This window comes from Papaver somniferum, chromosome 7 (genome assembly GCF_003573695.1).
Source record: "Papaver somniferum cultivar HN1 chromosome 7, ASM357369v1, whole genome shotgun sequence".
NCBI classification, from domain to species: Eukaryota; Viridiplantae; Streptophyta; class Magnoliopsida; order Ranunculales; family Papaveraceae; genus Papaver; species Papaver somniferum.
In genome coordinates, this window is record NC_039364.1 from 63,748,380 (window position 1) to 63,774,597 (window position 26,218).

At 36.9% G+C, this 26,218-nt stretch overlaps 1 pseudogene; it reads right to left on the minus strand.

Annotated features, from left to right (window-relative positions):
• Window positions 1-41: 41 nt before the first annotated feature.
• LOC113294696 lies at window positions 42-5,626 on the minus strand (annotated as a pseudogene).
• Between the last annotated feature and the right edge of the window lie 20,592 nt (window positions 5,627-26,218).

Sequence of the window (26,218 nt, forward strand, 5' to 3'; positions counted from 1 at the left end):
GTGACGATCAATAAGACTAAAGAAAAGATAACGTGATCAGATCATTGGACTCTCCAGTTTTCGCCAGCGTAAACTGCTTGATCACCCAGCTCTTCTTCTATCCGAAGCAACTGGAAAAATAATAATAGGAAGGTCAGGAATTCAATCTATGATCATTCAAAAACCAGTTTCTTTTGTGTTCGTTTTGACTCAGGAAAAATAGCTGTAAACCAGAAGGATCTGCTGACAACTGAGAACGGATGCAGTATATCAGAAGAAAGAAAGTGAACCTGGTTATATTTTGCAAGCCGTTCACCCCGGCTAGGTGCACCTGCTTTAATCTGACCAGTGGACAGGCCAACAGCTAAATCAGCTATGAAGGAATCTTCAGTCTCCCCACATCTATGGGAAGTTACTACTCCCCAGTTGGCATCCTTAGCTAGCTTCACAGCTTCAATGGCTTCAGTAACAGTTCCAATCTAATTCACCTGTTTCCTCCCACACTAAAATTGTAAGAACATATGGTAGTAGTAGTGCTGATGCCAATACAATCCAGTTTTACAAGACACTGAGAATACAACTTTCGATGCCCTGTTCCTCAAGGTTACATGGCCATTGCTAAAAGTAACATGCACTGATCATTATGCAAGAAAAGTGACTGTTCCTCTTTTCTTGTAATTATAAAAGTAACCGTCTACGGTTAGAAGCAGAAAATTTTACTGGTAGGGATTATCAGACAGAGAACAAGCAACTAGAGGAATTTCAAAAGTCAAAACACTAAAAAAGAAAAAAGAAGGTTGATGGACTTGGGTACACTACAGATGGACTTATTTACAACCAAATTTGGAAAAGAGAAGGAAGAAAATCAGTAAGAATACCTTTAAAACGAGTGCATTGCAAGTGAATTCATCTATTGCTTTCTCAGTACGTTTCGGGTTTGACATCAACAAGTCATCTCCAGCAACCTGGAAAAATAATTCTGTAAAGTTGTCTTTGCTTTTACTTTGCATGATACAGTTCTATGAAAGGAAATCACGAAATATGATGACATCATCGACCAAACTTGGCCAGAATATGGCAAAAAGGCAAGACAAACCACAAGCTATATCTGACAATGTTCCCAATGAAATTTCAATTAGAGATTATCATTGATAAACATCAGTAAGTGACTGGTCAAATAAAGATGCTCATTCGCGCCAAATATCAATACCACGGGGGTGATTATACTAAGGGCAGAGATAGATCTAATAAATGGACTCCTGTGTGGATATTGTATAAGTTCTGTTGGTGATCCCCTAGATGAGATATCAAATGGTGCTTGCCTGCATGGAACGGACATTTTATGTAGAAATATTTTACTGACTTATGGTCTCCAACAGAAAGATAACAGACCTGGCAAATCCCAAGGCTTGTAAATAACTTTGTATGTTCCCAGTCATCCTTGTCAAACGGATCCTCAATAGACACAATTGGGTAAACTGGCAAAAACAAACAAATAAAAGAACAATGAACAATTTTAGGATGATAGATCTCTATAAAAATAACAGAGTAACCCAAACTTCAGCAGAACTAAGAAAGCACTACCTTTACAGAATTCTGTATACAGCTCGGCCATATCTTCTGCTGTCTTGAAATTCTGCCCCGATTTATTGGGAGATTTGTAGTCTAAATCATACTTTGTACCTAAGAATTAACACATCTTTTTTCTTCAGTTAAAAACTAACATATAGTCAAATGCTTTTACGTTAGCAGTATCAATTGGAAAAGAATTAATCCTCACCTATGCAAAAATCAGTAGCCGCAACATCCATGGTTATCTTAATCCGCTCACTATAACCTGCTCTGTCAATTGCCTGCTTGACGAGATCCAAGCCTTCAGTGAAACTGGCAGAACAAAAATCTCAGCAACCAAATCATCACCATAAACTATCTTCCACGCGCAGCAAGATTTAACACGTCTTACCTTGAGATATTTTGAGCAAATCCACCATCTTCACCGACATTGCATCCATTTCTTCTGTACTTTTCGATAATAATAGCCTGCTCTGATTGAGATTGGATTAGAATTATCTAATAAGCAGGACGCATGAGTTGAAGAAAGAAAAAACATAGGACACATTCAACGGAAAAACAGATAGTTCGTGACAATGTGCTGCACTGAACTGAAAATAAGTGCCTTCATCAGGATGGAACTTGCGCTATGCAATATGGCACTTAATAACCCCAACGTTTCGTGACAATGTGCTGCACTGAACCGAAAATAAGTGCCCTCATCAGGATGGTACTTGCACTATGCAATGTGGCACCTAATAACCCCCAACCTTTCATGTACTATGTTGCTTATCATGAAGAGGTTTCTAAAGAGAGAGACCCCATTGAATTACTAATCACAAACGACTATTAAACTTCATTTATATTGGAAAGTTGTAAGTCATCCACAGACACTGCATGAAGAATTCATGACAAGTAGGGGACAGGACAAGAAGGTTATTCTTGGGATTCAGATTCTTGAAACTAGGTGAAGATCCAGCCAACAGTTACTTGATTCAACTGATAACAAACCCCAGTAAAGGTACTTTTAACACTGAAGGATTCAGTGAAGTAGCACCAAAAGGTCATCCTGTAGCTTAAAAAAGCAGGGAAGATGTTTGAAAATTACTTACGAACAATAACTTGAATGTTTATGGAGCATTAACTTTATTAGGTATAAAATATAACACCATTACACTTTGGTGATATGGGAATCAGAGATGTGATGCTTCTTAGTTCATCGGAAAGATGTGACTGTTACCAACTTGAATAGATCTAACCACACACAAAAAAAAAAAAAAAAAAAAAAAAAAACAAGGCTACAACTCATATGAGCAAATTTTAGTATTACAGATCATATAAATAAACAGGCGGCTATATGCCCAGCTTTTCTGAGTTAACCAGGCCATACAGACATCTCGACTAATGCAAGACCTAGAAAAGTTATTTGTATCATCAAATATACAGGCAAACATACATTATCTATCTAAACTCTCAAGCAACTTAATACAGAATACAAATAACAAAGACACGGATATTTTAGAGAAATTACCTTTAGATGATGATAGGTTTCGGAGCCCATTTGCACTGCCTCTTCAAATGAGTTTGCACCAACAGGGAGAATCATGATTTCCTGATTGTATTTCAATTGTCAATTCAAATTGAACGAAGTTAAGGGAAACTAGAATCTGGGAGTAACTATGTCTGTGATTTTATAACTGAAATAGTAATCAGATAAAAACCATAAAATTCAGGGGTTATGTTTAGCCACTAAATAATTCATTTGCTAATGCATGCCCTAGAGGTAAGAGGTAATTCCATTTTTAAAACAATATAAGAGCTCATTGTTACATTCTTATCCGAGATCCAAAGATTCCAAACTTTATAACAATATAAGAGCTCGCTGTTACATTCTATTCGAGATCCAAATGGCCCAATTTTTATGTATATCTCTCATAAACAAATGAAAGCTTGTCGTGTTACTTGAGACTTAAAAGTGATACCATGACAATGCAAATTAAGAGGTACAAGCAAGAAGGATGTGAACTTAAAATATTATAATAGCTATCAACCAGTCTAACCCGATATTATATCTACACAATCATCTATCAAAAGGGTGTTGAAAAGTAAACCGAGCACCTAGGCATACTACATCTATCACCAACCTCGAAAAGGCTTTTCTCTCTCACGAGATAAGAGGTAATGGAATTAGATATACTGAAGATAAAAATTTGATTCGATTAAAGTTTAGTGAACTGAATGTATCATTGTTTCAAATGTATATTCATGAACCAAGAACTTATGCGGAGTCGCACTGACACAATTTGATGCAATTGAATGGTGGGTGTGAGTCTGAAGGATGCATCTTAGTAGCTATTGCATTATGCAAACCGGAATTTCTCATCTCATAGCTAGCTTAGATGATCACAATCGTCTCACTAGAATTTCTGATGGCTCCAATTTTCACATCAAATTCAACGTATTTATGATATTTTTTGAGCAGATATTAACAGATAAACAAAAGCTTTGTAACCTGAATCTATATAGAGCATACTTGGATGGACAAATTATTTCCCGCATGTTTTACACCACTAATAACTGTGAAGGCAGGGACAGGAAGAACGAGGCTGGTTTTACCAGAGAGATCTGTTATGTGCTTGTAAAGTGGAACCTGCAATGGACCATATGAAAGCTCTTAGAATAAGCATTTTATTCTTCAAAATTGAGTAGAAATGAGATAATGTTGTGGTAGCACTCATGCCTCCTTCTCGGTGGCACCAGCTTTACAAGCAGCAATTGAAACGGCTAGTATAGCATTTGCGCCAAGTTCACCCTGCAAGAAAAATAATAAAAGCAAGGTTCGGTGCTTAACCATTCACAGTGATGCAAGGTTGTTGTCAGCGTGGTGTAAGGTAAAACCTACGACATTATATCATTTACACTTCTATCAAATCAATGTTTTCAATCTTTTGAATCTCTAAGCCTTTCACCCGACAAGACTATGTTACTCCTCGGAGCAAACAGCCTTATTTCACAAAACTCTTCTTTAAAGCATGAAAAGGCTGCTGATGTAATCAATTTCCGAGTTGCGACTAGCTGGAGTTTACATATGGCACAAGTATTTCCTGAAGAGATCTTAATGAATTGGAGACAATCCTCACCAAAACCATACATATGGCACATGCATTTCCTGAATAGATCTCAATATATTGGAGACAATCCTCACCAAAATCATCCTTTCATTTGTATCCTAGAGCTGCTAAGTGTGTGCAAGAAGCTATTGTCAACAGTCTCCACCACTATATTTCTTGTTAAGTATAGTTGCCCACTACTTAAATATCAAATTTTTTTGATGTAAGAGATACCCAAGTACAAAGTAAACTCTCATACCTTATTTTCAGTCTTGTCCAAGTCTATCATAGCCTGGTCAATTTGGGACTGCAGTGTTGGATCCATTCCAACTAGAGCTTCAGAGACCTTCTCGTTGATATTTTTAACAGCTCTGCTAACACCTTTTCCAAGATATTTCCCATTGTCACCATCACGTAACTCAAGAGCCTCATACCTGAGATTAACATATGTATATAAGAATCTTCACAAAGATCTAAAAACAAATGTACTTTTTAATTACTAGCGAACATTGCTAAAACCTACATTCCAGAAGAAGTTCCGCTCGGAGCTGCAGCTCTAAACATACCTTTATTCGTGTAAAGGTCAACTTCTACAGTAGGAACCCCTCTGCTATCTAGGATTTGCCTAGCTTTAATCTTCGTGATCACACAACGAACTGCTTTCCTCGTATGATTCGACTAAACAGAATTTTTTAAAATTATATAAAAGACACTAAGTCAAGAAATTAAAAAATCTCAGATAAATAATGATGAAGATTAGTGAATAGTTAGGGCTAAAATGACTTACGATGAACAATACAGGGTCTGGAGCCTTAGCTCTAACAGCAGCATTTACAGCATCTTCAATTTTACGAGAAAGCAAATGCTTATCCAGATATTCCTGAACAGACATTTTTGAGCCTAGCTCCTTTAGATCAAATCAAGAAGTACTGAAACAAAAGATTTTCCCCAAAAGTTATATGCCCTAGTTCGAAGAATATTGAAACTTGGAGGAGATGCAGAGAAGAAAGATTTTAGTGCCTTTGATGGGGGTACATTACCCCCCGTGTATAAAGGTGGTTGCTCAATATTATCCATTTGTTTACTATGGGGCCATTTAGCAATTCAGAGTTCGGCATACATACGGATCCGCAAACGTATGAGTATTATACGGATTCATATTTATTGAACTTAATTCGGCCAAAAATCCGGTCAACGGTTCGTGATTCATCAGTAAATCGGAACGGCATACGTACGTGTATAATTAATTTTAGAGATATGAGTTCGGCACACAATATTCGGCTTATATGTATAGTAAACTAGTAAATATTTAGGGTGAAAATGTAACGTTTTGTATATGAAGTGAAAGAATTTTCTGGTTTTATTGTATTATATATAAAATATATATACTTTTAATCAAAAACAACATCGGGCATAATGGTCGGACAGATGGAGGGAGAGTTTCGGGTCGTTGGTTTGAACCATTTCAATAACATTTTTATAAAAACCTTCTGAAAGTTAACTTGATTGTTTGGGCTTCGCTGGAATGTTTGCTAACGACTTTGTCACACGAATTCTTGTTTGGGACGGCAATGCCGTGTATAAACCGGGAAGTTGGTAAAATACACGTACCTGGTTTCCAGTTTTAATAAGACGGTTGATCCATTCGTTTCTGTTCAGTTCGTAAAAATCCGTGAATCATTCTTGAATGATACGGAGAATCGCTAAGCTAACTAGGCTATGGGGTAATTGTTCCAGATCCGTAGATCCCAACTTAGAACGACGGTTACTGAATAAAGTGCGGAAGACAAAACAAAAATGAAAACTTATACCATGTTTGTTTGCATCTGACTCGTGATCTGAATCTAAGTCGACCATTGAATCAATGCGAGTCAGATGTTAGACCTTTTGTTTTCTATTTTGAGTCAGATATGACTCGACCTCTGACTCATAACTAATCCCTAAATCGGACTCGCTTGAGTCAGGTATAGAAATACCCCCGACTCATGGGACCAAGTCACTGACTCACATATTTTTGAGTCAGATGAGTCAGATCTCACTCAAAACAAACATTTTGAGACTGTTAGAGCACTGCTCGGTCAAACTCGCAAGCGTTGTTATCTCAAGCTTGTTTGTCAAGTTTAGTTGTCAAAACTATAAGTCTTGATTTCTTGTCTACTTGTAGTTGTGTCTCGGATTAGGATAGAATGTGTAGTCGAGCTTTTGATTTCACGGCGTTCATCGATTGTAGACGAAGAACTACTAAGGGGAGCTTGTGGAACTTCATCAACAAAAGGTATGTGGAGACTTGAACTCATCTATCACTCAGAAGTCTTTTATATTGTATCTCCTATTCAGACAAAAGTCATGTAGCTATATAGACTTTATATTATACACATTTAATATTTCGAGCTCAGTTTAACCCGCTTACATATTCCTCGAAATTTGTGTTGGTAAGCTTTCGCTTTAACCAAGTTCATCTTTTATTCTTGACGAAAGTCAAAAGATGATCATGTGAAAATTTCCTGGTAACATCTTACATGATTTGTGTGAGACAGTCATTTGATGTAGACTCAGAATGTTTCGTATTGATCTATTAATCACTGAAAATTGCTTTGAAGCTAATAGTTTGTGTGAGACAGCTATTCTCGTCTTCTAAGAATGTTTCAATGATTAAGATGGAGTTTAGAACAATTAACCATTATTGGATATAGCACAGTATGCATACTTGTATGCTAACTGTTGCAAGTTACTCCAAGTCCGGGAACCATAGTATGCATACCCGTATGCGTACTGGTTTGACTTTTGAAGTCCGGGAACTTAGTATGCATACCCGTGTGCGTACTGGTGTAACAGTTCAGGTCCAGGAATTAAGTATGCGCACTCGTTTGCATACTAATTCAATTGATGTTAGTCGTGAACGACAGTATGCGTACCCGTTTGCATATTAGCGAACTGACCAGGTTCGGGAACTCTAGGTATGCGTACCCGTTTGCATACCTGAGTGGGTTAAGTTCTAAAATCGGTTTATTCGTGAACAAATACATTTATATAATAAGGAATGCAATCTATTGCAAACCGTGGCTATAATGTTCATGAATTGATTCGAATGAATCAAAATCGATTTTGCTTCAATTGTATCTTGTATACTTCTATGAGAATATAAACAATTGAACAACTATATAACTAGTTTCATTTGAGTCTTTTGAACTAGTTGTGATTAAGATGAACAAGGTTGATTATTTTTATGAAAGTGTTCATATGGATAACCTCGGTTAATTATTGTTTATCCAACCAAGTGTACACGTTTAAATACGGTTACCCATATCTAAATGAAGGCACATTTCATTTGTGTGTAACAAACTAAGTTCAATCTAACAGTTGAAATATATTAGCTTGAATCCAATCAGGTTTTCATCTAACAGTGAATATTGAATGCTTTGTTACCAAGGTAACATTGATTGCAAACCCTGATTTGAAGACTACATAACGGAGAACTCTAGCAACTGGGAAACCTAATCCCCACACCTCCTGTGTGATACTAATTGCGACTAAAGTCGATTCTCCTTTAACCTAGGTTTTTCTAAAACCATTATAGGTAACGACTTAAAGACGTCATTGGTATTCTGAAGCCACGCCTAACTAGTTTCTATGTAGTTGTGCGTTCAGATCTTACTTTTTTCTATCGTATTGAGTACTATCTTTTCTAAGATTTGCTCGAGATTCAATCTCCGATATGTAAGATAAAAATTAGTCACAAACATCTTCGTCTCATCGTTTGTGATTCCACAATATCTTGTTCCGCTTCCATACGGTTAAGATCATTGTGAGGTGGTTGATATTACTAGGATGTTCTTCGTGAATATAAGTCTGGTGTATCAATTGGTTCATGTTCACCTTGATTTATCAAAAGAAGGAACAAAAACTCGTAGGTATTTATGTAGGAGACAAATTTATTTATTCAATATACTTTTTTGTGTGAGATATATTTGTTTATCAAGTCTTCGACTTTGGGTCGTAACAACTCTTAGTTGTGGGTGAGATCAGCTAAGGGAATCAAGTGCGTAGAGTCTTGTTGGGATTCAGAGGAGTAAGGAATGCGACTGTACCTTGATCAGTGCGAGATTGGTTAGGGCTCAACTACATTCCAATCCGAAGTTAAATTGTAGTTGGCTAGAGTCTGTAGCGGCTTAATACAATGTGGTGTTCAAATCTGGACTAGGTCCCGGGGTTTTTCTGCATTTGTGGTTTCCTCGTTAACAAAATTTCTGGTATTTGTGTTATTTCTTTTCCGCATTATATTTTATATAATTGAAATACCACAGGTTGTGCGTAGTTCAATCAATCGTTAAATCCAACCTTTGGTTGTTGATTGAAATTGATTGACACTTGAACATTAGTCTTTGGTACCGTTCAAGTTGTTTCTCATAATAATCAGGCTCACAGATTTCTATATGTTTGATTTGCTGATTACATTGAGAAACGGAGATATAACTCTTGGATGTATTTTCCTTGATTGAGTCTAACTGTCTAGTTGATTCTCTTTGAATTATTGGAGTTAGTCCATACAGATTGCCTAACGAAATATTGGATGTGGTTGTTAGACCCTCGCTTTTTCACATTGGTATGTCAAGGTTGGTTGTCATATTCTAGTATCAAAACTCATAAGTCGCTTGATTAGATTAATTACTAGAGTTAACTTGGTTAGGTTAGATAGGAAGTCTAAAAATGTTGAGATATACAAGTATTACTCTGAAGACCTGAAGATTCCGAAGACGTATCGACATCAACGATGACATCATCCTTCAACTTGAGGTTAGTAATAAATGACTTTACTTGTTTTCATTTTTATATCTGTTGATGGTGGATTTTTGACGAAAGGCTAAAATCGTTAAATCATAATTGTGCATATTTTTGACCTAGCTTCAGACGCGCGTGTGAAATTCATTTAGGATTTGGACTGAGCGTACAAACCTCGTGTCATGATCTCTGACTGAGCGTACAAACCTCATGGCTGACTGATCTTATTCTCATCTGACTTAGTGTATCTGACTGAGTTAACTCAGTGACCAGACTCAACTCAGTGGACCTTGACCGATTTATATTTTGATCATTTGACCAGAACCTGACCTTGACCTTGACCTTTGACTGACGTCGACCTGGACTTAGATGTTGACTGTTAGTTGACTCCTTCTGACCAAACGTGGAACGTTAGTGACCGTTAGTTGATCAGACATACCATGCCTTGGTTTTTTTATTTATTTTGAAACAAGAAGTGATGTATTGATAGAAATATTAGTTCAGTACATGAGAATTGTCTCGAGCGAGCTGTGATCTAATTTCTACAGGAGAGTAACTAGACCAAGCTACTGATAATGCATTTTCTCTAGCTAGTTTAGAGAGAATGTCTGCAACTTTATTGCCTTCTTTTGGAATGTATGAACATTTCCAAGAGCGAAATCTACTAAAAAAACTCTGAATATCTTTTACGAAATTAAATAATTGCCAATCGATAGAAGCTTTGTTGTTGACTGCTTCCACCACTGTCTTTGCGTCAAGTTCAAAGTGTACTTTCTCCAGCTTTAACCTCTGCGCCAAGTTCACGGCTTCCCACAAACCCATACACTTCGCTTGCACAACATTCCTTATCCCCGTCAAGTAGATGCACTCTGCTGCTTGTTGCTCACCTGCACAATTTCGAACCATTAGTCCAATTCCACTAGTGTTGTTAGAATACAAATAAAAACCATATACGTTAATGGTAACAACATCAATAGGTGGACGAAACCAATGTATATTTCTACGACAAACTCTATTTGTAGTGGCATGTTGCATGTTATTTTGTGCTAAGTGTTCACTAATGAAGCTACGAGCTTTTACAATGGTTCTTTATGGACCAGGCCTTGGATTAATGGACTTGTTTGTGGACTTGGGCTTAGGACTTGATTTCCTAGTTTGATGTTTGGACCCCTTACGGTCCGAATTAGCTTTCGGTTCCTTCTACAAAGTTGTAGATATTCATTAGACTTATCTAATGAGTTATAGAACCAATATAATTGAATTAGTAAACCTTTTCTATACTAAAGATAGAGAATGAAAATGGGTAGAACCATAAATGTGCTTGGAACCATTAGATAGACTTGTATGATTCTTGTGTGAGCCATTGTGGCTAGATTCTTAGAGTTCTTGTGTGATTAACAGTTAGTTATTAACAACGATCGATTCAAAGGATGAACCAGTGGATCGTGGATCTCAAGGTAGGCCTGGCTAGTCATCAAGAGGTGGGAATTTACATTTAACTCTTTTGTGATTATTGTTGTTTTCTTTTACAAAAGTTTATGTTTAACAAATTCATGCATTATCTAATTGTGTATTCCGTGCATTGTTTTATTTTAAATTCCGAAAGTACTGATGATTCTTTTAATCTTTCCATTGCTTGGAAAGGAGTTATAATGCTTTGTTTGTCTTTATGAATTGTTTGGGAAATGAGAATTTCCATCTATGGTATATATGATACGCTCCTTCATATATATCTAATAGGTGTGGAAGGAATTGATCGACATCGATATTATCTATTAGGTGTGAAAGGAATTGCTCGACATCAATATTATATATCTATTGGGTGTAAATGGAATTGGTCAACATCAATATTACCTATTAGGTGTGGAATTTGGCACTCAATATTATATATTGTTTGAAGAAGGAGTTAGTTTCATATGCATGATTGTTTATTTCTGTGAATCGGTTGTCTTCTAATGTTTAGATAAAACATGAATTATTTTTCGAATCATTCCAATGATTTCTTGAAAGTTAAATGTTATTTCTACTGGTCACCCCTTTTAGGGATGAGAGTTGTGCAGCGAAGGCTTCGAGGAGTTGAGTCCGTTAGTTGGTTAACTTCGGTTATGTTTATTATGCTGTATATTCTATTTGTAAACCAAATGACTATTGTATGTGTATCATTTGAAAGGAGTTCTTGTATATATATATTTCAGAGTGGGGCTAGTTTTTGGGTTAAGTTTTGTAGTGAATTTCTTAATTGAATGCTTAAGTATTTGATTTAGATTATTAGTGCCTCTGTATTTAGTCAATCTATTGGATTAGTCAGCTGCTAACTTTGGGGGCGCAACATATCCTCTGATGGGGTGCAAATAATAGGTGGGCGGCCCATATCATTTAGAGTGCCCCTTAACCAAAATGGGGGTGCCAATAGTAAATTATCCAGGTTCCTTTAACATATCTTCTGGGTGCCAACAACACTTTTTTGGGGGTGCTTCCAACGTATTTCCGGGGTGTCGTTAACGCATATTCTAGGTGCCTTTAGTATTTTCTCCTGGAGTACAAATACCACTTTCCGAGCCAATTTCGCTGCAAAAGCTTATGTTTTGAAAAACACCTACAAAGACATAAAAAGCCATAATAAATACAAAATCGAGCACTAACAATACATACAATGGAGATCATATTAGACATATAAATATGTCTATCATTATCCTTGAAGCTACTGTTTCTTATGATTGTTGGATATGGCATGCTTTTTTTTAGATTTCCAGGGTCTCAAAATGACATAAATGTTTTGCACAAGTCGCCTTTTTTTGAAGATTTTTAAGTATAAAATTAGTCTTAAAGTAAATTTCACTGTAAATGGTCTTATGGGTATTATCTTGTGGATGGAATCTATCTAAAATGGTGAGCTTTAATTCAATGTTACCTTCAGCTCCTTGTCGGTGAATTGGGTCGTTCATACACGTATTTTAATAGTAGACAAATTGAATTGAGAAAGGATGTGGCATGGGTTTTTGGAATTTTGAAGCGGAAGTTCGCCATCATTCGTGGGCCTTATCCTAACTGCTTGTGAAATGCATAAAACTATGCTCACTTGCATAATTATGCATAACATGGTAATTCAGGAAACTCGTCGTAATAAAGATTGGACTAACCACGAAGATGAAGATTTAAGGCCTGAGGTTCAACCAAAAAGAGGATAACCTGCAAGGAACTGCGCGCAAGTTGGAAGCAGGAAGATTAGAGGTCCAAAATTTACCTTAGCCCAAGATGAAAGCATTTGCAAAAACTATGTGTTCTTTACACAAGATAGTGCTGATGGTGCCCAACAACAATCTACCAAGTTGTGAGATAACATATTTGCTAAATTTCGTGATGAAACTATGAACATCAATGATCGTGATGCAAATGGATTGTCCGGTCGCTCCGTTGTAATCATGTCCAAGTTGCCTTGTATGTTGCTGCTATAATGCAAGTTGTTCGTGCTCGAGCGAGCGGTCTTGTCGATGTTGATGTCGAACGAAAGTGTCGAAATGATTGGCACCATAAACATGGGAAAAATTTTGGTTATGAAAGTTGTTATCATATTTTGAAAGTGTTGCCTAAATATAATCCAGAAATGTTAGCAAACATGCAGAATGTACCTGCAAGTTCACCATACACTTCTTCTCCTTCAACGTCAGTTTCACAACCATCTCAAACATCTCCCCCCCCCCCCCCCCCCCCCAAGAGAATCCATTTTCTTCACCAGAAACCACAATAGACAATAATTCCAACTCGAATGTCAATGTTGCGATTAAAAGAAAATTATTAGGAAGAAACACTACAAGAGCAGCGAGAAAAGCTGCCCAAGAAGGAGAAGCAAGTGAAGGTTTTTTGGATACCTTAATAGATCATCAGAAGACCGTCGAAAAACAAAGAGCAGTAGACCGGTATTTATTGATTAGCTAGGGAGATGAAAAAACATCGACAAAATCAAGAGAAATTTGTTTCAGACTATGACAAGAATAAGATTCTAAATGCAAACACCTCAACAATGACCCCCAGGAAAGTGATGGTACGGTAGATGTAGATGGACAGGTTAGCAGAGGAGTTGGAAGAAAAACGAAACAAGAGAAAATTGGAAAAATAATTTGGAGGTCAAGCTGAAGATGAGGATGATGAAGATCACAATGAAGTAGTGCCACTTAATTAATTAATGTATCAGCTTTAATTTTAATGAAGATGTAGTAGTTCGGTTATGGTGAATGAAATTGTTCTAGTTTTTCATTACATTAAAACTTTGTAGTAATTTTTTCATTATATTAAAACTTAAACTTGACAACATCCATTAAAACTAAACTTAAGACTAAAACTAAACTTAAGCCTAACATCCCATACGAGTTATTAGAAACTCCTTAAGAATTTAGTAATGTGCTCCGTGAAAAAGCGGGGGTCTAACAACACCACCCAATATTTCGCTTAGCAATCTGTATGGACTAACTCCGAAACACTTTCTAGAGAATCAACTAGACAGTCAGACTCATTTAGGTAAAAGTATCTTAAGGAGTTATATCTATCTCTTGTTTTGATTTACTCAAGCTAATAGAAATCAGCGAGTCCTAATCAAACACAAGGAATAACTTGGACGGTACCAAAGACCAATGTCCAAGGATTTATCAATGATAATCAACAACCAACGGTTGGATTAATCTAATTGATGATCTAAACGCACAACCTGTATTATTTCAATTATAAAGATAAACAATATAATGCGGAAACTGAAATAACACATACACCAGAAATTTTGTTAACGAGGAAACCGCAGATGCAGAAAAACCCCGGGACCTAGTCCTGATTGAATACACATTGTATTAAGCCGCTACAGACACTATCCTACTCCAATCTAACTTCGGACTGGACTATAGTTGAACCCCAATCAGTCTCCCACTGATCCAAGGTACAGTTGTACTCCCTAAGCCTCTGATCCCAGCAGGATACTGCGCACTTGATTCCCTTAGCTGATCTCACCCACAACTAAGAGTTGCTACGACCCAAAATCGCAGGCTTTGACAATAAACAAATTTGTCTCACACAGACAAGTCTATTAAAGGATCAATCTATCTCCCACAAAAAAATCCTAAAGTTTTTATTCCGTCTTTTGATAATAATCAAGGCGAACATGAAGCAAGTGATAATCCGGTCTTATATTCCCGAAGAACAGCCTAGATTAAACAATCACCTCACAACAATCTTAATCGTATGGTAGCGAAACAAGATGTTTCGGAATCACAAACGACGAGACGAAGATGCTTGTGATTACTTTTTATATCTTACCTGAAAAAGCGGGGGTCTAACAACACCACCCAATATTTCGCTTAGCAATATGTATGGACTAACTCTGAAATACTTTGCTAGAGAATCAACTAGACAGTCAGACTCAATCTAGATAAAAGTATCTCAAGGAGTTAATATCTCTCTCTTGATTTGATTTTTACTCAAGCTAAAAACAATAGCGAGTCTTTATCAAATACAAGGAATAACTTGGACGGTACCAAAGACCAATGTCTAAGGATCAATCAATATAAATCAAAAACCAAAGGTTGGATTTCCAATTGATGATCACGAACGAACAACCTGTATTATTTCAATTATATAAAATATAATGCGGAAGAAATAACACAGACACCAGAAGTTTTACTAACGAGGAAACCGCAAATGCAGAAAAACCTCGGGACCTAGTCCAGATTGAATACACATTGTATTAAGCCGTTACAGACACTAGCCTACTCCAAGCTAACTTCGTACTGGACTATAGTTGAACCCCAATCAGTCTCCCACCGATCCAAGGTACAGTTGTACTCCTACGCCTCGGATCCCAACAGGATACTCCGCACTTGATTCCCTTAGCTGATCTCACGCACAACCAAGAGTTGCTTCAACCCAAAATCGCAGACTTGATAATAAACAAATCTGTCTCACACAGAAAAGTCTATCAAAGGATAAATCTGTCTCCCACAGATAAATCCTAGGTTTTGTTCCGTCTTAAGATATGAAATCAAGGTGAACAGGAACCAATTGATAATCCGGTCTTATATTCCCTATGAACAACCTAGATTAATCAATCACCTCTCTACAATCCTTCCTGACTACACAGGCGGTTTGCCGAGGAATCACAAACAGTGAGACGAAGATGTTTGTGACTTCTTTATCTTGCCTATCGGAGAACTCTCACGATCTAAAGCCAATCAAAGATTGTACTCGTACGATAGAAGATGCAAGATCAGACCACACAACTACGATAAAAGTAGTATCGGTCTGGCTTCACAATCCTAATGAAGTCTTTAAGTCGTTAACCTGGTTTTAGAGAAGAAAACCAAAGGTTAAAGGAGAATCGACTCTAGCGAGCACACTAGTATCACACAGACGTGTGGGGATTAGTTTTTCACAATGCTAGATGTCTCCTTCATATAGCCTTCAAATCAGATTTTTGCCTTAGTTACAAAGCAATCCATATTCACCGTTAGATGAAAACCTGATTTAGATTCAAACTAATATTTCTCAACTGTTAGATCGAAAACTTAGCTTGTCACACATACTTGGGTAGACGTTTACTGGGTTTGCGGAAACCATGCCCAAACGTGTACGTGTATGTTGGTTCAACATAGTAACCCAAAAGGTTAACCATATGAGCATTTCATATTAACCTTGTTCTTCTTCACCATAGCTAGTTCAATTGACTCAAATGAACTTGTTAGAGAGTTGTTCAATTGCTATGAGATCTTATGTAACTACACAAGACACAATTGAAACAAAGATGATTCGATTCGATTAAATCGGCTCATGAAATTTATAGCCACGGTTTGCATAAATCATTCCTTAGTAATTTAAGTTTCATGTTCAGAGCACATCTTTAGATCATAACCACTTAAGCTCACAAACAAGTTCGCGGACTTAAGACAACCGGTGGAGTTTTCCAAACTCAGCAGAAAATCTCGGCAAAGAGACTTTCGCCAGTTCGCGGACTTACACGCAAACGAGTTTTTGGAAAATCCCAGCAGAAATTCATGGTACGACAACTTCCGTCAGTTCGTGGACTGAGTTCGAGGACTGGGTTCGCGGACTTGGCAAAGCCAATTCCTCCGGTTTCTCTCAATCAACAAAGTTCAAAAACTTCGGATTAAGGAATACATGGTTATGTAATCTAAACTCTCATTCCAATCATTGAAACATTCTCAGAGGACGTTATATAGCCATTATTTACAGACCGTTTCGCGTCAGATTAATTCCCAAAGTAATTGAAACTTTTCATGACTTTCGTCACTAGGTGAAGATAAACTTGATCAAAGCAAAACGCTTTACCAACACATGATTTCGAGATATAGAAAGACGAGATATACTCGGCTCGAAATATCAAATGTGTATGATCCATTCTATATAGCATACGACTTTTGTCTCATAAGAAGTAGGAGATATAAGAGATAGACTTTTGAGTGATAGATAAGTTCAAGTCTCCACATACCTTTTTATTGATGAAGTTCCGCGGTTCCTTGAGTAGATCTTCGTCGTTTTATGATGAATCGTGATGAAGTCCTTGAGCTCAACTACACTTTTCTATCCTAGTCCGAGACTTAGCTATGTAGGCTAGAAGTCAAGACTCATAGTTTTGATCACTAACATTGACAAACATGCTTGAGATAGCAACGCATGCGAGGTCGACCGAGTTATGCTCTAACATTGCCTATCGGAGAAATCAAACAATCTCAAGCCAATCAATATGATTGTACTATTACGATAGAAGATGCAAGATCAGATCACACAACTACGATAAAAGTAGAATCGGTCTGGCTTCACAATCCCAATGAAGTCTTTAAGTCGTTTTAGAAGAAGAAAACCTAAGGTTAAAGGAGAAACGACTCTAGCACGCAAACTAGTATCACACGCAAGGTGTGGGGATTAGTTTTGCACAATACTAGATGTCTCCTTTATATAACCTTTCAAATCAGGGTTTTGCGCTAGTTACAAAGCAATCAATATTCACCGTTAGATGAAAACCTGATTTAGATTCAAGATAATATTTCTCAACCGTTAGATCGAAAACTTAGCTTTTCATACACAAATAACTGTAAGCTTCTAGGTTTGTTAACCGCACCCAAACGTGTACATTGTTGGTTCAACAATAGCCTACCCAAAGAGGTTAACCATATGAACGTTTCATGCCAACCATGTTCTTCTTCACCATAACTAGTTCAATTGACTCAAATGAACTACTTAAGAGAGTTGTTCAATTGCAAGGAAATCTTATGTAACTACACAAGACACAATTGAAGCAAAGATGATTTGATTCACTCGAATCAGTTCATGAACTTTAATAGCCACAGTTTTCAAATGCATTCCTTAGTCTTTTAAGATTAAGTTCAGAAATCATCTTTAGATATATAACCTTCTCAAGTTCGCAGACTAGGTTCGCGGACTTAAGACACCGGATAGAGTTTACAAACTCCAGCAGAAATTCTCGGGTTCGAGAACTACGCCGGTTCGCGGACTGGGTTCGCAGACTTGGCTCACGCAAGTAGTTTGTCAACTCCAGCAGAAATTCTCGTGTTTGAGAACTTCGGCAGTTCGCGGACTTGGCACTTACCATTCTTCCGTTTCTCTTGATCAACAAAGTTCGAAAACTTCGGTTCAAGGAATCCATTGGTTATGTAATCTAAACTCTCATTCCAATAATTGAAACATTCTTAGAGGATGTTATATAGTTGTTACACTATTTCTCGTCAAAGCAATTTTTAAAGTGATTGAAACATTCATGACTTTGGTCACTAGGTAAAGATAAACTTGGTCGAAGCGAAAAGATTACCAACACACATTTCGAGATATAGATAGGTGAGTTATACTCGCCTCGAAATACCAAATGTGTATGATCTAGTCTATATATATATAGCATACGACTTTTGTCTCAAAGAGTAGGAGATAGAATAGATAGACTTTTGAGTGACAGATAAGTTCAAGTCTCCATATACCTTTTTGTCGAGAAGTTCCACCGGTTCCTCGAGTAGATCTTCTACTTGTATGATGAATCGCCATGAAGTCCTTGAGCTCAACTACACTTACTATCCTAGTTCGATACTTAGCTATAAAAGACTAGAAATCAAGACTTATAGTTTTGATCACTAACATTGAAAAACATGCTTGAGATAGCAACGCATGCGAGTTTGACCGAGCAATGCTCTAACAATCTCCCCCTTTGTCAATTTTAGTGACAAAACTATCAATACATATGGAATACAAAAAAGATAATGAAACTTTAGTAGCTCCTATTCCACATGTCTAATCTTCAACATTCCTCGAAATCTTCATCACTTCCAAGTACTCCAATGATCCCAAAGGTTGTAAGTTTAGCATCACCGTTGTTGAAGATCCGTAGCTATAACAATGAGAAAGCATCGGTCTCGATCATTGTTATACAGTGTCATAGCATTATTACACAGTGTCAAATTCCAATTGTATCACAACTTCAACAATAATACTATGGTGATATGTATCACTCCCCCTTAGTCAATACTCCATCTCACATGAAAACCACCCCCCCTTACACAATGATCCGAAAACCATATGTATTTGTCGTGTGAACTACATATTAATTCTCCCCCTTTTTGTCAATAAAATTGGCAAAGGTACAAGAACGGGATCATAATGAAATTTCCGCAAGAGACATTTCATGACTGAGAGAAAGAAACACACATCATCTTATTTAGATGCAATCATATAGCCGAAGCTAACAGTATTCATCAAGGAGTTTAAAGATACAAGATAACCCCTCTAAAATTCCACAACCGCACACCCCTCAAGATATGACCATTAAGCACAAGTTCAAAAGAACTCCTCCCCATTTGATGTCATTCCCGAAAGAACAACAATGAGCGACCTTAATTTCAAGAGAAACGGAGGATTTTTATTGGACACCAAAACCATGAGAATGATTTTTATATCCAAAACTCAATCAAATTATTCAAAAGTAAACCCATGAATAATTTAATCGGAATACATAATCAAATTAACCACAAATTAATCAATTTAATTCATTGTGCTCAACATAAGTAAACTTACGGAGCAACGACTAAGATAACCATACAAGAGAGTGATTGGATTAATCGTTCATATACTCAACACAAGAGAACTTGTGCAGTAATAATTAAATAACCAAGAAGATGATTAATTTAGTTCTAAATGCTCAACATAACGTACCTTACGGAACAACCAACCAAGCTAATCAAAAATAATCAACTTAGTTATATCGTGCTCAACATAAGACACATCACGGAGCCTCACGGTAATACAAAAAGATGGATCAATGAAGATCAATACCGTGGAATACACAAGGATTCATTCTTTTGCACAAGCATATACAATAGCAATAATCCTTGGATACAAAAGATTTTAACCTATTTTCCGTCAAAGATTGACAGTATAGGCTTAACTTTTGTAAATGTCAAAAGTCTATTCATCCTCAAACCAATACATGTATACCGATCGTGAAAGACTTTACTTTTGACAAAATATGGGACAACATAGTTCACGGACGTAAACACCAAAATCCCATAACAAATTGCAATATAACAAATCATAAATATTGCAAAACATCATCCTCCAAATAGTTTTAGAATTTAAACCAAAAAACCTAAAACACAAGAAGATGAAAACAATAGCTATGTGTAATCACAATCATCGCTATTCAAAGCACTAGTTATTCTTCCAACTAAACCAAAAAGAAGACGTACTAGGAAAAAATAGTAAATCAACAAGCTAAAAGAAAACAGACTCCTGTACACTTTCCGAACACGAACTAAGATCATATGGACGGTTCAGGAACTTCATGAGTCATGGGGTTTTTGAGATTGTGAACGACAACATTCATTGCAACATCGGAGTGGTGATTCTCTTTGCGAAGATCATTGATGCATGACTTTATGAGACCAAGGTCAACAATAACCTTTTCCAACTCAGTTTTCAAAGCATCAAGATTTTTCAGAGTAGTAATGAGCTCTTGTTTTGCTTCTCCAAAATACTTAAGAAAGTCGTGAACAACTTCAGCAGAAATCATATCATCCTTTTCAGCATCCTCATGGACATAGGCAAAGTAACACGAAGCATTGGGATGATCTTCATCTACAAGAGTTCTTTTCTTCTTAGACTCGACAAAAACTTCTTTGACAAGGAATTCTCTTGCGAAACCACCATAGCAAGATGAAGAAGAAGACATACTTGATAACCCAGAAACCAACCTAGAGTATGCGTACGTGACTTTTGAAACTCACAAGTTGGTATATAAGGGTCTCTTAGAGAAGAAATTCTAGGGTTTTATTAACAGTTGACTCATGCCAGAACACGGGTATCTATTCGAGTACAACAAGACCCAAGAAAAAATAGAGCCCCAAAAAAAAATGCTACATAAAAACACGGCTTTATAAACTCAGAAAAGCACTTTTGAATCTGGAAGTAGCAGGAAACAAGATTCAACGGAGGAATTCCTAAAGAAAATAAAAAACAACTTTAGACCAAAATAATACTCTAAGCACATCCAGTCTGCAATCGTTTTGCTATGGACGATAAGAAGATAGCTCAACATAATAGATGTGCATGCCAAAAGTATACCTGAATATCAACACATCTTACTCAACAGGATTTTTTATGAGTAAGCTCTTTAAACCTTGTGATTAATTAGCACAAGTATGAGCAATATGCTAATCAAGAGATTTGTATTTATGGCCAAGTTTCTTTTTCCTTCCGAGACGAGGAAATGATCCCTTGTTATGTGAGAAATTATCATAAAACTTACTGTCATCAAAATAGGAGACATAGTTTGAGTTCTTACCAGAAGAATTTAGGTTTGATGAGGAAGACAACATGTTGAAGAATTCTTTATACCCTTCAATTATCTTCTTCAGATTATCTCTCATTTCATCAACTTTTCTTCTTTCATCTGAACTTTCTTTCTCAACAGGAGCAAAGTTATTTTTAGAGATCATCACACGATCTTCCTTTAGACGATGTTTATTCAGATGTCTGTTTTGTTCTCGAGTGTTTGAGGAACTCATTGAACTGACTTTCCTGGTAACATACACAGGGTGGGTACGAAAACCAATTGGTTTAGACATACGAATGTCAGTTACACCTTTAAGAATCAAATTTTAGGTGTGTTGAAGTTTAACCAAGGAGTTTTTCTTCAACTTAGCGGTTCCCTTTTGTTTCACCAAACTCTTTGTTTCACAGACAAGACATACTTTCTGATCATCAGAATGATTAGATAGTATAGTCTTAAAAACATCATTAGAAGATTTTATCCCTTCATTTGATGTGCAGCCTTTTTGATTGATGGTGACTTCAGGCATATTCGTTTTACCAGAAGGGGTTTCTGTTTTTGTTTCTGAGCACGAACCATCTTTTATGTCAGAATTACTTGGTATATTGGATTGCTTTGAGCATTCTTGAATAAAGAGTTTACTCAAGCGGTGTTCAATTTCCAAGGCATCTCTTCTGAGACTAGCTTCAAGAGACGTACACGATGACTGAACATCAGAGTTTCCTTTGGATTTGCAATCTCTTATTACACCAAGTAGAACATCGACATGATGTTTTAACCGATTAAATCTATCAGCTTGGATTCTAGCATGGTTTAGAATCAATTGACTCTCTTCAGCTGTTTCCCGTTCAATTGAAAGGTTATCGGAAGAACACATGTCGTTTAGTCTGTCTCGTCAGTGTGGAAGGTTTATCTATGTACAAGATAGTAGACCCCTTCTTTTTAGAATTAGACGAGATATAACTCGTATTTCTGGTATTGCGTTTATCAGATATAGTACTCTTATCCATAGAGTCAGATCGCTATAAACACAGACTTGTGAGGTCTTAATGTGTTTGCATGCTCTGATACCAATTGAAAAAGCGGGGGTCTAACAACACCACCCAATATTTCGCTTATCAATTTGTATGGACTAACTCCGAAACACTTTCTAGAGAATCAACTAGACAGTCAGACTCAATCTAGGTAAAAGCATCTCAAGGAGTTAATATCTCTCTCTTGTTTTGATTTACTCAAGCTAATAGAAATCAGCGAGTCCTAATCAAACACAAGGAATAACTTGGACGGTACCAAAGACCAATGTCCAAGGATCTATCAATGATAATCAACAACCAAAGGTTGGATTAATCTAATTGATGATCTAAACGCACAACCTGTATTATTTCAATTATAAAGATAAAAAATATAATGCGGAAACTGAAATAACACAGACACCAGAAATTTTGTTAACGAGGAAACCGCAGATGCAGAAAAACCCCGGTACCTAGTCCATATTGAATACACACTGTGTTAAGCCGCTACAGACACTAGCCTACTCCAAGCTAACTTCGGACTGGACTATAGTTGAACCCCAATCAGTCTCCCACTAATCCAAGGTACAGTTATACTCCCTACGCCTCTGATCCCAGCAGGATACTGCGCACTTGATTCCCTTAGTTTATCTCACCCACAACTAAGAGTTTCTACGACCCAAAATCGCAGGCTTTAACAATAAACAAATCTGTCTCACACAAACAAGTCTATCAAAGGATCAATCTGTCTCCCACAGGAAAACCCTAAAGTTTTTGTTCCGTCTTTTGATAATAATCAAGGCGAACAGGAACCAATTGATAATCTGGTCTTATATTCCCGGAAAACAACCTAGATTAAACAATCACCTCACAACAATCTTAATCGTATGGTAGCGAAACAAGATGTTGCAGAATCACAAACGATGAGACGAAGATGTTTGTGATTAATCTTTATATCTTGCCTATCGGAGAAATCAAACAATCTCAAGCCAATTAATATGATTGTGCTGTTACGATAGAAGATGCAAGATCAGATCACACAACTACGATAAAAATAGTATCGGTCTGGCTTCACAATCCCAATGAAGTCTTTAAGTCGTTAACCTGGTTTTAGAAGAAGAAAACCTAAGGTTAAAGGAGAAAAGACTCTAGCACGCAAACTAGTATCACACGTAAGGTGTGGGGATTAGTTTTGCACAATACTAGATGTCTCCTTTATACAGCCTTTCAAATCAGGGTTTTGCCTTAGTTACAAAGCAATCAATATTCACCGTTAGATGAAAACCGGATTTAGATTCAAGCTAATATTTCTCAACCGTTAGATCGAAAACTTAGCTTGTCATACACAAATGACTGTACGCTTCTAGGTTTGTTAACCGCACTCAAACGTGTACATTGTTGGTTCAACAATAGTCTACCCAAAGAGGTTAACCATATGAGTGTTTCATACCAACCATGTTCTTCTTCACCATAACTAGTTCAATTGACTCAAATGAACTACTTAAGAGAGTTGTTCAATTGCAAGGAAATCTTATGTAACTACACAAGACACAATTGAAGCAAAGATGATTTGATTCACTCGAATCAGTTCATGAACTTTAATAGCCACGGTTTGTAAATGCATTCCTTAGTCTTTTAAGATTAAGTTCAGAAATCATCTTTAGATATATAACCTTCTCAAGTTCGCAGACTAGGTTCGCGGACTTAAGACACCGGATAGAGTTTATAAACTCCAGCAGAAATTTTTGGGTTCGAGGACTACGCCGGTTCGCGGACTGGGCTCACGCAAGTAGTTTATCAACTCCAGCAGAAATTCTCGGGTTTGAGAACTTCGGCAGTTCGCGGGCTGAGTTCGCGGACTTGGCACTTGCTACTCTTCCCTTCTCTTGATCAACAAAGTTCGAAAACTTCGGTTCAAGGAATCCATTGATTATGTAATCTAAACTCTCATTCCAATCAATGAAACATTCTTAGAGGACATTATATAGTTGTTACACTATTTCTCGTCAAAGCAATTTTCAAAGTGATTGAAACATTCATGAATTTCGTCACTAGGTAAAGATAAACTTGGTCGAAGCGAAAATCTTACCAACACATATTTCGAGATATAGATAGGCGAGGTATACTCGGCTCAAAATACCAAATGTGTATGATCTATTATATATATATATAGCATACGACTTTTGTCTCAAAGAGTAGGAGATAGAATAGATGGACTTTTGAGTGACAGATAAGTTCAAGTCTCCACATACCTTTTTGTCGAGAAGTTCCACCGGCTCCTTGAGTAGATCTTCTACTTGTATGATGAATCGCCATGAAGTCCTTGAGCTCAACTACACTTACTATCCTAGTCCGAGACTTAGCTATAAAAGACTACAATTCAAGACTTATAGTTTTGATCACTAACATTGACAAACATGCTTGAGATAGCAACGCATGCGAGTTTACCGAGCAGTGCTCTAACACTTCGTATTCAAAAAAATTTCCTTTCCATCTTCACCACTTGTCTCGATTTCGTATTCCCAATTCAGCATTGGTGTCACCTCTAAGACGATATCGATTCACAATCCTTCTCATAGCTATAAAATCCACAAGATCTTTTTTGATAGTCATGAATCGACAAAACAAAGCAGCTCGATCCTGGTTATGAGGATTACCTATCTCTGTGCAGAAGGCATCATTAATTTTATCCAAATAACTCATACTGGGTAAACCATTCAACCGTCGTTCTTAACCTTTCTTCGGTAGTAAATTACATATTTTCTACAAAGAGATAAATCTTCATCTTCAGTAAATCTACGATCATCCATAAATTACCCAGAAAGTAGAGAAGTTTTGAAGTGAAGGTGTGATTTTTGAATGGATGAAGTTGAGAAGTTTTTAAGTGAAGGTATGATTTTGAAATGGATGAAGTGGTATGTATTTATAAGGATTGTTGGCGATTGAGTCTAGCACGCCAGCGATTGAGTCTAGACCGCTACTTCTAATGAAAACCGTAAAAAAAAATTAAACTTAAACAACTTCAAAACAAAACTATGAAACAAACAATTAAACTTAAACAACTTCAAAACAAAACTATGAAACAAACAATTAAACTAAAACAATTAAACTTGACAACACTACTCAATTCGTCCTCCATCTCTTCCAAACTCAGCCCACATATTCGCTCTGAGATTTTCCCTTAACCTGTTATACAAACTTCTATTCTCAATATGACTAGTCATTTGCGCATAGTTCCTTGCAGGTAATCCTCTTGCTGGTTGAATCTCAGGCCTTAAGTCTTCATCTTGATGGTTAGTCCAATTCTTATTGCGACGGGTTTCCTGAATTACCATGTTATGCATAATGATGCAAGTCATCGTAGTCTTATGCAATTCACGAGCACTTAGACCACGATAAGGCCCACAAATGATGGTGAACTTTCGCTTCAGAATTCCAAAAGCCCGTTCCACATCCTTTCTCAGTTCCATTTTTCTACTATTGAAATTTGAGTATGAACGACCTATTTCACCGGCAGGTGGCTGCCGGTAACATTGAATTAAAGTTGACCATTTTGGATAAATTCCATATGCAAGATAATAACCATGAGTATAGTGATTCCTGTTGATAGTGAAATTTACCTCATGACTAATTTCATACTTTAAATCTTCAAACAAAGACGATTTGTGTAAAACATTTATATCGTTCTGAGATCCCAGGAGACCAAAAAAGCGTGCCATATCCAACAATCATAAGAAGCAACAACCTCAAGGATAACCGTTGGTTTTGCATAGTGACCCTTATACTGACCGACCCAATAGGTAGGGCATCCGATCCATACCCAATGCATGCAATCAAGACTACCCAGCATTACTGAAAATCCCCTTTCCTGATTTTGCTTTAATAATTCACTAACATCCACGTCAGGTGGTTTTCGTAAATAGGTTGGACCAAAATGATTAATCATTGCTTCGCAAAACAAC